Source organism: Nothobranchius furzeri, chromosome 9 (genome assembly GCF_043380555.1).
Source record: "Nothobranchius furzeri strain GRZ-AD chromosome 9, NfurGRZ-RIMD1, whole genome shotgun sequence".
NCBI classification, from domain to species: domain Eukaryota; kingdom Metazoa; phylum Chordata; class Actinopteri; order Cyprinodontiformes; family Nothobranchiidae; genus Nothobranchius; species Nothobranchius furzeri.
In genome coordinates, this window is record NC_091749.1 from 26,096,742 (window position 1) to 26,105,637 (window position 8,896).

Consider the following 8,896-nt stretch of genomic DNA (forward strand, 5'->3'; position numbering starts at 1 on the left):
GCCGCGATCAGACAAAGATGCGCCGAGCTGTGTGAAGGGAAAAACCAGCCGGCAGCCCGCGCAGCAGACAGAAGCCACGATCAGACAGAGATGCGCCGAGCTGCGGGGAGGGGAGAACGGGTGGAAAACATCGGTTTCCATCCAGAGCTTCACAAGCTGGGGAGGGGAGAACCAGCCGGTAGCCCGCGCAGCAGACAGAGATGCACCGAGCTGCGGAGGTCTCCCGGGAGCTCCACAAGCCGATAGTCGGAACCCAGAACCACCAACATGTTATATTTCCAAGGGCGTCAGTTTGTTTTCAGAATTGCTGGGGACAATAACCATACACTTGAGTGGGGTTTAAAAATTGCTGGGGACAATAAAGTAGGCTAGCACAGGGGTCGGCGGCTCTGTAGCCGCATGCGGCTCTTCCATCCATCTGATGCGGCTCTCTGTGCTTTTAAAATAATGAATGGATATTTAAATAAAAAGCTTTATATTTTACTGCATTAATTTTACATCTGTAAGCTAATTCTAAATGTAAAGATTGTCTGCGTAAACCTGAACAGTTCCAACCCAGTCTTACTGTGAGACCGGGTTGACACGTCACGCTTGTGCGTAATCATAGGCGATTCCTGAGCTGGAGGATGTCAGATTCTGGGCTTCTTCTCAGACGGCTCCTGGATGCGTCGCCACATTGGAGACAGGAACAAGCACTATTCAGCCAAAGTTTCATAATCAGGGAACATTTTCTAAGTGACAAGTCTCTCTGAGAGACCGGGTTTGGAAAACACTCGCTTCAGTGGGAGGAACCTTCCACATGCGCTCTGGTTCTGAGAGCCTGGATTTGTATTCTGAACAGTCTAAACATGTTTTTAAAAGAAACGTATGACAAAAGTGGCACCTGCTCAGTAAAACCACCAACAGGGTGAAAAATATCAAAATATTGTATAGGCAGAGACGGGCTACAACTTCTGGATCATCTTTATATAAATCGTTTTATGATTATCTTCTTATGAAAGATAACTTTGACGTACACGAGCGACCAGGCGCGTTGCAAGATTTTCAAAAGTGTGGGGGATGTTGTCTGTGCCTAAAATAATTTCATGTTATTCATCTTGTTAGTTTAATTTCCATAACAGCGGAGCAGGTGCGAATTTTAGACGCGTCACGCATGTCTCCGTTTTAAACATGTTTAAACTGTTCAGAATACAAATCGAGGCTCTGTCTCGTTAGATTGGTATAACTAAAGTTTGTACTGAATGAAACTTTACATTAAACCATGCTGAAAAGAAAAGGATCCGATTAAATCGTTTCCCCTCATTTTACAGTCGGTACAGCGCATTGCGCGTGGCTCTGGGGTTAATCAAGTTTAGTCGTTTCTCTTTGCAACAATCTTCACAAGAAAGCAAAACAGTTAAATGGCAGGTTACAGATATTTCCATTTGACTGTTTATTTTGACGGATAAACTCAAGGATGTTGGTTGTTTTGAAAGAATTACCCCGACGCACACTGATGCGCATGGATGAGCTGACATTTTAATACGCACATCGCAGAGGTAACTTGATTCCCATCAGAACATTAGAGCTTTATACTGGACACTGTGTTCAGCGTGGCTCGGAGCGCACACGGTGGACAGTGAGCTGAAGATCTGTAGAGGGGTTTGCAGCGCAGCGCAGAACCACGGTGCATGCGAAGAGATTTCCTCCCCCTGAAGCGGTCTGGAAACCCGGTCTCTCTGAGGGATGTGTCACTTGGAAAAATTTTCTTTTTATGAAATTATGAAACTTTGGCTGAACCGCGCTTGTTCCCATCTCTAATATGGACACGCATGACGCATCCAGTCTGAGGCAGAATAGCAGCTCATAAAGCACCTGTAGAGACATTTGATCACGCACAAAGTTTATGTGGAGCAGAAGCGGTCGGGCCACGGCAGGTGAAATGTTCCTAGCCTACATGAAGTGTAACATTAATATGTTACTGGACACGCTGGTCTGGTTGGTTAGACCAGTGTTTGAAGTGGAAAACACACACACACACACACACACACACACACACACACACACACACACACACACACCAATTAAAATAATGCTGATAGCGTGGACTAGAAGACAGGTGATGGTTTACGTATTTAAATGATGATCAGGCTGCTGTAAAATGTAATCTCCATCCACATCCAGACACAATTATCCTCTATTCTTTCTCTAGTTGCTCTGCTCTTGTCTGGGCTGACGTAGCTGATGGTGCGCGTGGCACGCCTAATGGCTGTGGTGCACATTTTACGCATTTGGAGAGGCATGGGCTGGATGCTTTGCTTGTCTGAAGATGGTCCACTTAACGCACGGGTGTAGACTACATATTAATGACAAATGAATGAAAATTAAACAGGGAGTTTTTACTTCATATTTTAGAAATTAAAATGACGGGGGAACACATTTATGACGTCTTTTTAAACTAAATTTTCTAGCGCGACCTGCCTGCTTCACTTAAGTCACTGCTTATTAAGGTCTGTCCAATATTACCGTGGCCCACCCAAAAATGAAAACCTGGCGCCACGCCTGTTATAAACCTCTGCAAATTATTGTTCTTCACTTTATCAAACTCAGACTTTGTACAGCTAATGTCAAGATGTAAAATTATGAATTCAGTCGAGCTCTTCCGTCCCTCCCTCTCCTGCTCTCCTGGAAACCCGACATCGGCTGTCAGAAGCGGGAGGTGAAGAAGGAGATGAGGCAAACAGAGTGAGTGCGACTAAAGAAACCAGACTGGTGTGGAGGTGAGCAAAACAGCTGGAAAAGTGTGGGTGTTGAATCCCCCACGGGTGAGACGCCCATGCGAGCGACCGGTACCGGCTGCTGTCACCTGTTGTGAGCAGCTCTCTGCTGTCTGAGGGTAGGCCCCGCCCACAACGCTGTGGCTCCCAGTGTTTTCTTTACTGTGGGAAACGGGTAATAATGGCTCTTTGATGGGAACAGGTTGCCAACCCCTGGTATAAGATCTGAGCTGGTAAAACAAAAATCCTCATCAGCAGTCTTTTTTGAAAGTGGGGGGGACACAGCTGCCAATCACAAATTTTGCCGGGGACATGTCCCCAGCGTCCCCGGTTAAAATGACGCCTATGTATATTTCAACCCATTTTCTAAAGTGCAGCGTTATGTTAAATGCACTGGGTTTTACCCTATTACATTTAAATTTCATGGTTGAACAGTACATGTTAAAATCTAAGCTCAGCTCGGCAGTGACCTAAAATACATAAATGTAATTTTACTTACCGAAAAAAATGAAGTGGAGACTCCTTGGACGCTCTATTAGTGCAATTAATGCCACATCAAGTCATTTTGTCCAACAATTGCACAAAAAATATCCAAAAAACAATACACAAACACAGAGACTCAAAATCCTGGAACAGTTTCCAGGCCAGACCGAGGCTCTACTGAGGCCTTTCCACGGAGCTAGCTCTGTGGTCACGTGTGTCGGATGCTCATTAATTATACAGAATTTTAGGCTTTTAATACACTTAAACAGAAGAGTAAGAAAAAAAATTCACCCCCCTCAGAGTTGTCATGAGTGTAAACTAGATAATTTAAACCAAAAACATGTTTTGGTACCAGGCTGTAAACATGTTTATTTCTGCTGTGAAATTGGTATTTTTAACATGGGAGTCAATGGGGATTTGCTCGTTTCTGACACCAGCCCCCAGCGGATGAGGGTGGAACTGCAGTTGTTGGTACTTCCGGGTCAGGCCCAATTTTTGAGCCGCATTGTGGGGGCTTGGTCCCACCCGACAGCCCACTGACCCCCCTCATCAATGAGATACGGGTCACGTCGAACTACATACTGCGAGCGGCCCGAGGCGTCGCCCTGCTGTTGGAAGGAGGTACGGCCACAACGGTAGTTGCTCAGAGACACTTGTGGCTGACCCTTTCTAATGTCGGACGAGCTTGTTTCACCCAGTTGTCTGTTTGGACAGTCCCTCGATGCTATTCAGACAAAGTTCGAGGCCCAGTGGAAACAGACTGAAGCACTATGCTCCATCATCCCCAGGCGGGAAGGGTGGGGCATGGCACCTGGGTGTGGGTCTGATAGGAAGAACCTGACCTCTCCTCCTCCACCTCAGAGGACAGCCTCTCCAGCGGCAGCGAAGTGCTCGGTCCCAGCTCGGACCCCGTCTTTCCCTCCTCGTCTTTCCCTCCTCGCCACTCCACCTGGAGTAAAGGCCCTCCTAGGAACTCACAGAAACACTCTGTGAGCCGCAAGAAGAGAGTTTCGCAAGGGACCAACCTTGTTTGGGTTTTGGGCCCTGTTGGGCTACAAAACCCCAGTTTTCTCTGGTTGAAACGGACCGGTTCAGCTACGGTTCAACCCCACAGTCCAAAGAGACTTTGTTTACTGCCCCCAGGGGGCGAGAGTTGTATTGTTCACAAAAACATGCACACAAATGTAATTAAGACTGCTGTTTGCACTCGACGATGTGTGGATGCAGTGTGTCTCTACAATGCTTCTCAAACTGGCCCCATAAAGCTGCGTCAACCTGCTCCGCTGGTGAATGACAGCTCAATTTTCACATCAAATCCTGTCTGCAATTGGCCTCTCTGGAAGCGGGAAAACCTGTGTTCTCCCGCTCTACTGGAGAACTGCAGATTTCCTCTGGTGGCAGACATGATGTTCAGAAAGCCTCCCGTTCCGCTAGAGGGCAGCAACTCCCCCACCAGGGCGCTGAGTGGTTGCCTCGCGGCGAAACTCCACCTCTGGTGAGCATGCGCAGCGTCCCCCTGGGTCGAGCACACAGTTGCCATGGGTTACCGACTGCAGTTCCTGGTCAAACCACCCGTATTTGCCTCTGTTGTGCAGACATGTGTAAATACCGATGCTGCGGTCATGTTACGGGAGGAAATTCAGACTCTACTGTTGAAAGGAACTATTCGAGCGGTCCCTGTCGAGGACACAAACAAAGGTTGGTACAGCTGCTACTTTGTTGTCCCGAAAAAGGGGGGCGGGCTTACCCTATTTTGGATCTGCGTGTGTTAAACAAGTATCTGTGCATGTACAGGTTCAAAATAATAATACTCAAACAGCTGCTGGATACAGTCAGTCCCGGAGATTGGTTTACTACGATCGATGTCACAGATGCTTATTTCCATGTGGGAATCTATCCCGACCACAGGTGGTTCCTGCGCCTTGCATTCGAAGGGAAGGCCTACGAGTACACGGTTCTGCCTTTTGGGTTAGCTCTAGCGCCCCGCACCTTTTTTTAAATGTGTGGAAACCACACTAGCCGCCCTCAGGGAGGAGGGCATCCAGGTCCTCGCTTACCTAGACGACTGGGCTCTAGTAGCGAGTTCCCGAACACAGGCAGAAGCTCCCACTGCACGGGTACTTTCCCACGTTCAAGCCCTGGAATTTTCCGTGAACTACAGAAAGAGTTCTCTAGTTCCGAGTCAGAGTTTCTCCTTCCTTGGGCTGGAAATTTGCTCTCGGTCAAGCAGAGTGCGTCTCTTGGACCAGCAAAAAGCTGAGCGACGCAGTTGCTTAGCGCACTTTTAGCTGGGAGCCAGACTGACACTCCGCACAGCTCTACAGCTGCTGAGGATGATGGCTTCCTCCATAGCCGTGGTGCCTCTCGGACTGTTAAAAATGCGACATTTCCAGAGTTGGGTCCGCTCTCATCATCTCCATCCTTCACGTCATCTCCGCCGGAGGTTGACGGTCACCAGAGCCTGCATGGTAGCACTCCTCCCATGTAGAGAACCAGGGCTGTTCTGCCAGGGTTCCCCTATCGGGAGGGTGTCAGAACACATAGTGACCACAGACGCTTCCCTCAGAGGCTGGGGGGCTCTGTGTGGTGGTTTAGCGGTGAGGGGGGTATGGTCCTCGACCCAGTCAGGGTTCCATATAAACTTTCTGGAACTGTTAACCATGTTTCTGGCCCTGAAACACTTCAGTCGTCACCTGAGAGGACAACATGTGCTAGTGCACACAGACAACACAACTGTGTATCATATATAAACAGGCAGGGAGGAACACGCTCTCGTCCTCTACTGAATCTGACCCACACATTGCTGCCCTGGTGCAATCTGAATCTCCTGTCTCTCAGAGCAGCTTATGTCCCCTGGTACCTCAACCATGGGGCAGATTTGCTTTCCAGGGGCGGACCTCTGTCAAAGGAATGGAGGCTCCACCCCGAGGTGGTGTCCCAGATCTGGCTGAGGTTCGGCAGGGCAGTAGTGGATCTGTTTGCGTCAAGTGTAAAAACACACTGTCCCCTGTTCTTTTCCCTGACAGATCAGACTGCTCCAATGGGATCGGACGTTCTCCTCTACGCTTTTCCGCCGATGGAACTGATTCCAGCAGTACTGGAGAGAGTGCGCTGGTCGAGCACGTCTCTGATTTTGGTGGCTCCTCAGTGGCCCACAAAGTCTTGGTACCTGGAGATCATCAGTATGATGATAGCCCCCCATGGAAGCTCCTCATCAGACAGGACCTTCTGTCACAGCCACAAGGGGAAGTGCTGCACCCTCGCTCCCATCTGTGGAAGCTGCAGGCCTGCCTACTGAAAGGTCCAACCTGTTAGCTAAAGGTCTTCCCCCGGCTGTGGTGAATACTATTCAGAGCTCAAGAGCATGCTCCACTCGATCAGTATGAAGTTTCTGTCTTATAAGACAGCTCTGCTCTTAGCCCTTGTGTCGGCTAAAAGGGTGGGAGACCTTCTTGCTCTTTCAGTTCACCCTTCCTGTCTGAAAATGTCATCAGATGGAGCTAGGGTCACTCTGCATCCAAATGCTGCATATTTGCCTAAGGTCATCCCGCTCAACTACGGTTCCATGACCATAGAGCTTCGGGCTTCAGTAGTCCTCCTTTTGCAGAGGAGGCAGCATTGTCTGTGCCTGGTTTGTGCTCTGCAGGCGTATATAGATCGCACTCAAGAGTATCAGAAAAACAGACCAAATGTTTGTGTGTTTTGCCAAACCCTCCATGGATAAAGCTTTGTCAAAGCAAAGACTTTCTCATTGGATTGTGGAGGCCATTTCCCTGTGTTACAGCGTCACTGGCTCCCAGCTGCCCCTAGGGGTCAGTGCACACTCTACTAGAGGTGTGGCTGCTTCTTGGGCGCTGTTTCAAGCTGTTTATAATTTCCCTCTGGGATTAATAAAGTATATTTGATTTGATTGATTCAGTTGGTGACATTTGCTCAGCTGCAAGCTGGGCTACACCCCACACCTTTGTGAGGTTTTACCGCTTGGATGTTTTGGCCCCTTCGGTGGCCCCTGCGGTCTCTCTGCTGGATCTGACTTGCCATCTTAGGTTGCAATCTCAGGCCAGGGTTGATAGCTGCTCCTGGGGCATTTCGATAAGTCCCATAGTACCTTCATTGTACCGAGTGAATCGACTGAAAGGGAACGTTAAGTTATGCATATAACCACTGTTCCCTGAAGGAGAGGAATGAGGTAAAACGCAGGGCTGCCCCATTTCACAGCCCAGCTCGGTGAAGAGCGGCTATCAAACTGAGGAACGACAGTGACGCTGTCACTTATAAGTGGAGGGCGGGCTCTTCATGCCGCATCACTTTCATTTGCCTTACAGGCGTGATTAAATGTGTCTTCAGTCAGGCCACACAAGGGCGTGATGTCCCATAGTACCTTTGTTGTACCTCATTCCTCTCCTTCAGGGAACAGTGGTTATATGCATAACCTGACAGTTTCTCTATAGGAGCATCCAATGTGTGAGGGGCCACAAATCTGCCCCCCAAAGATGTGTAGGAGATGGAAGGAGCTCCAAGTCCCAGGGATCCAGGAGCTGCCCCAGAGCACATGGACCCCAGTTAGACTGCAACCAGAAAAGCCTCTGCCCCCCCCCGAGAGGCACAGAGTATTGCCCGGAGGGGGGGGGGGGGGGGGGGGGGGGGGGGCACAACCAGCAGCCGGCAGAGTCCTGGGAAATATCAGCAGCAAGCCCACAGACCCTCCCGCAGCCTCCCACCCCCTAGCCGGACGAGCCTGGAACCCAGGGACCTGGTACCCAGGTACGACCAGCCCCGCTGGCGACCCAGCTGAACCCGGGGACTTAGATCCCACCAGGCAGCCACCGGGATTAATCAGGCAGATGCCAAAAATCTTAAACCCCCTGACCCGGGAGCCGCGAACACTCAGGCAGACCAAGGCACCACTCTCCACACCAGGTGTGGCAGGGGGAGGGAAGGCGAAGATGTATATCATCAAAAGAAGTCCCAGGAGAGGGAATGAGTCAAAGGTCCCACCTGACATATACAGTCATACACAAACACAATCACACACTCCCTCCCTCATGCTCACACATACACACACAACCTAGGAACAACAAAAATGCATGCCAGACACCCACTCATGCTCCCCATACACACCCTATTCACTCTGGTCCCGGTACTGCTGCACAAAGGGTACAACCATCACCGGTTCCCAGAGTTCGACCCTTTCTGCTGGGGTACTGATGAGCAGGCTCCCCCGCCCAATGCTTAGCAAAGCAACCCAACACCCCAGATCCCAACCAGACGGCCAGATCCCCCTCCAAGCCTCCAGCCCCGGGAAGCCGAGCGACAACAGAGGTTGTACATTATTTCAATGTAAGCTTGCTATCTGGGAAGGAACATTGCCTTGATGATTTGGTCCCACCCTGGTTGCCTAGGAGAAATGTCATCAGGAACCACCAAGTCGTGTTCCAATGTTCATGTACTACCGAAGCATCTGTTCTCCGTTTGTCAGCCGTTTAGCTAGCTGAGCAAGGATACACTAGAGATGCCTTGTAGCCTGGACTTGGTCAAAAATTTCCCAGAATACAACGTGGTATTTTCTAATAGATGGCGGATCAGAGGCCAGCAGCTCTTCGGGGGTAAATTTCAAGTTTAAATGTAAGTCAACTATTTGTAGCTATCAGGCTGAT

At 49.6% G+C, this 8,896-nt stretch overlaps 1 pseudogene; it reads left to right on the forward strand.

Moving 5' to 3' along the window:
• The first annotated feature begins 4,642 nt into the window (after positions 1 to 4,642).
• On the forward strand, positions 4,643 to 7,470 carry LOC139071636 (uncharacterized; annotated as a pseudogene).
• Positions 7,471 to 8,896: the final 1,426 nt, after the last annotated feature.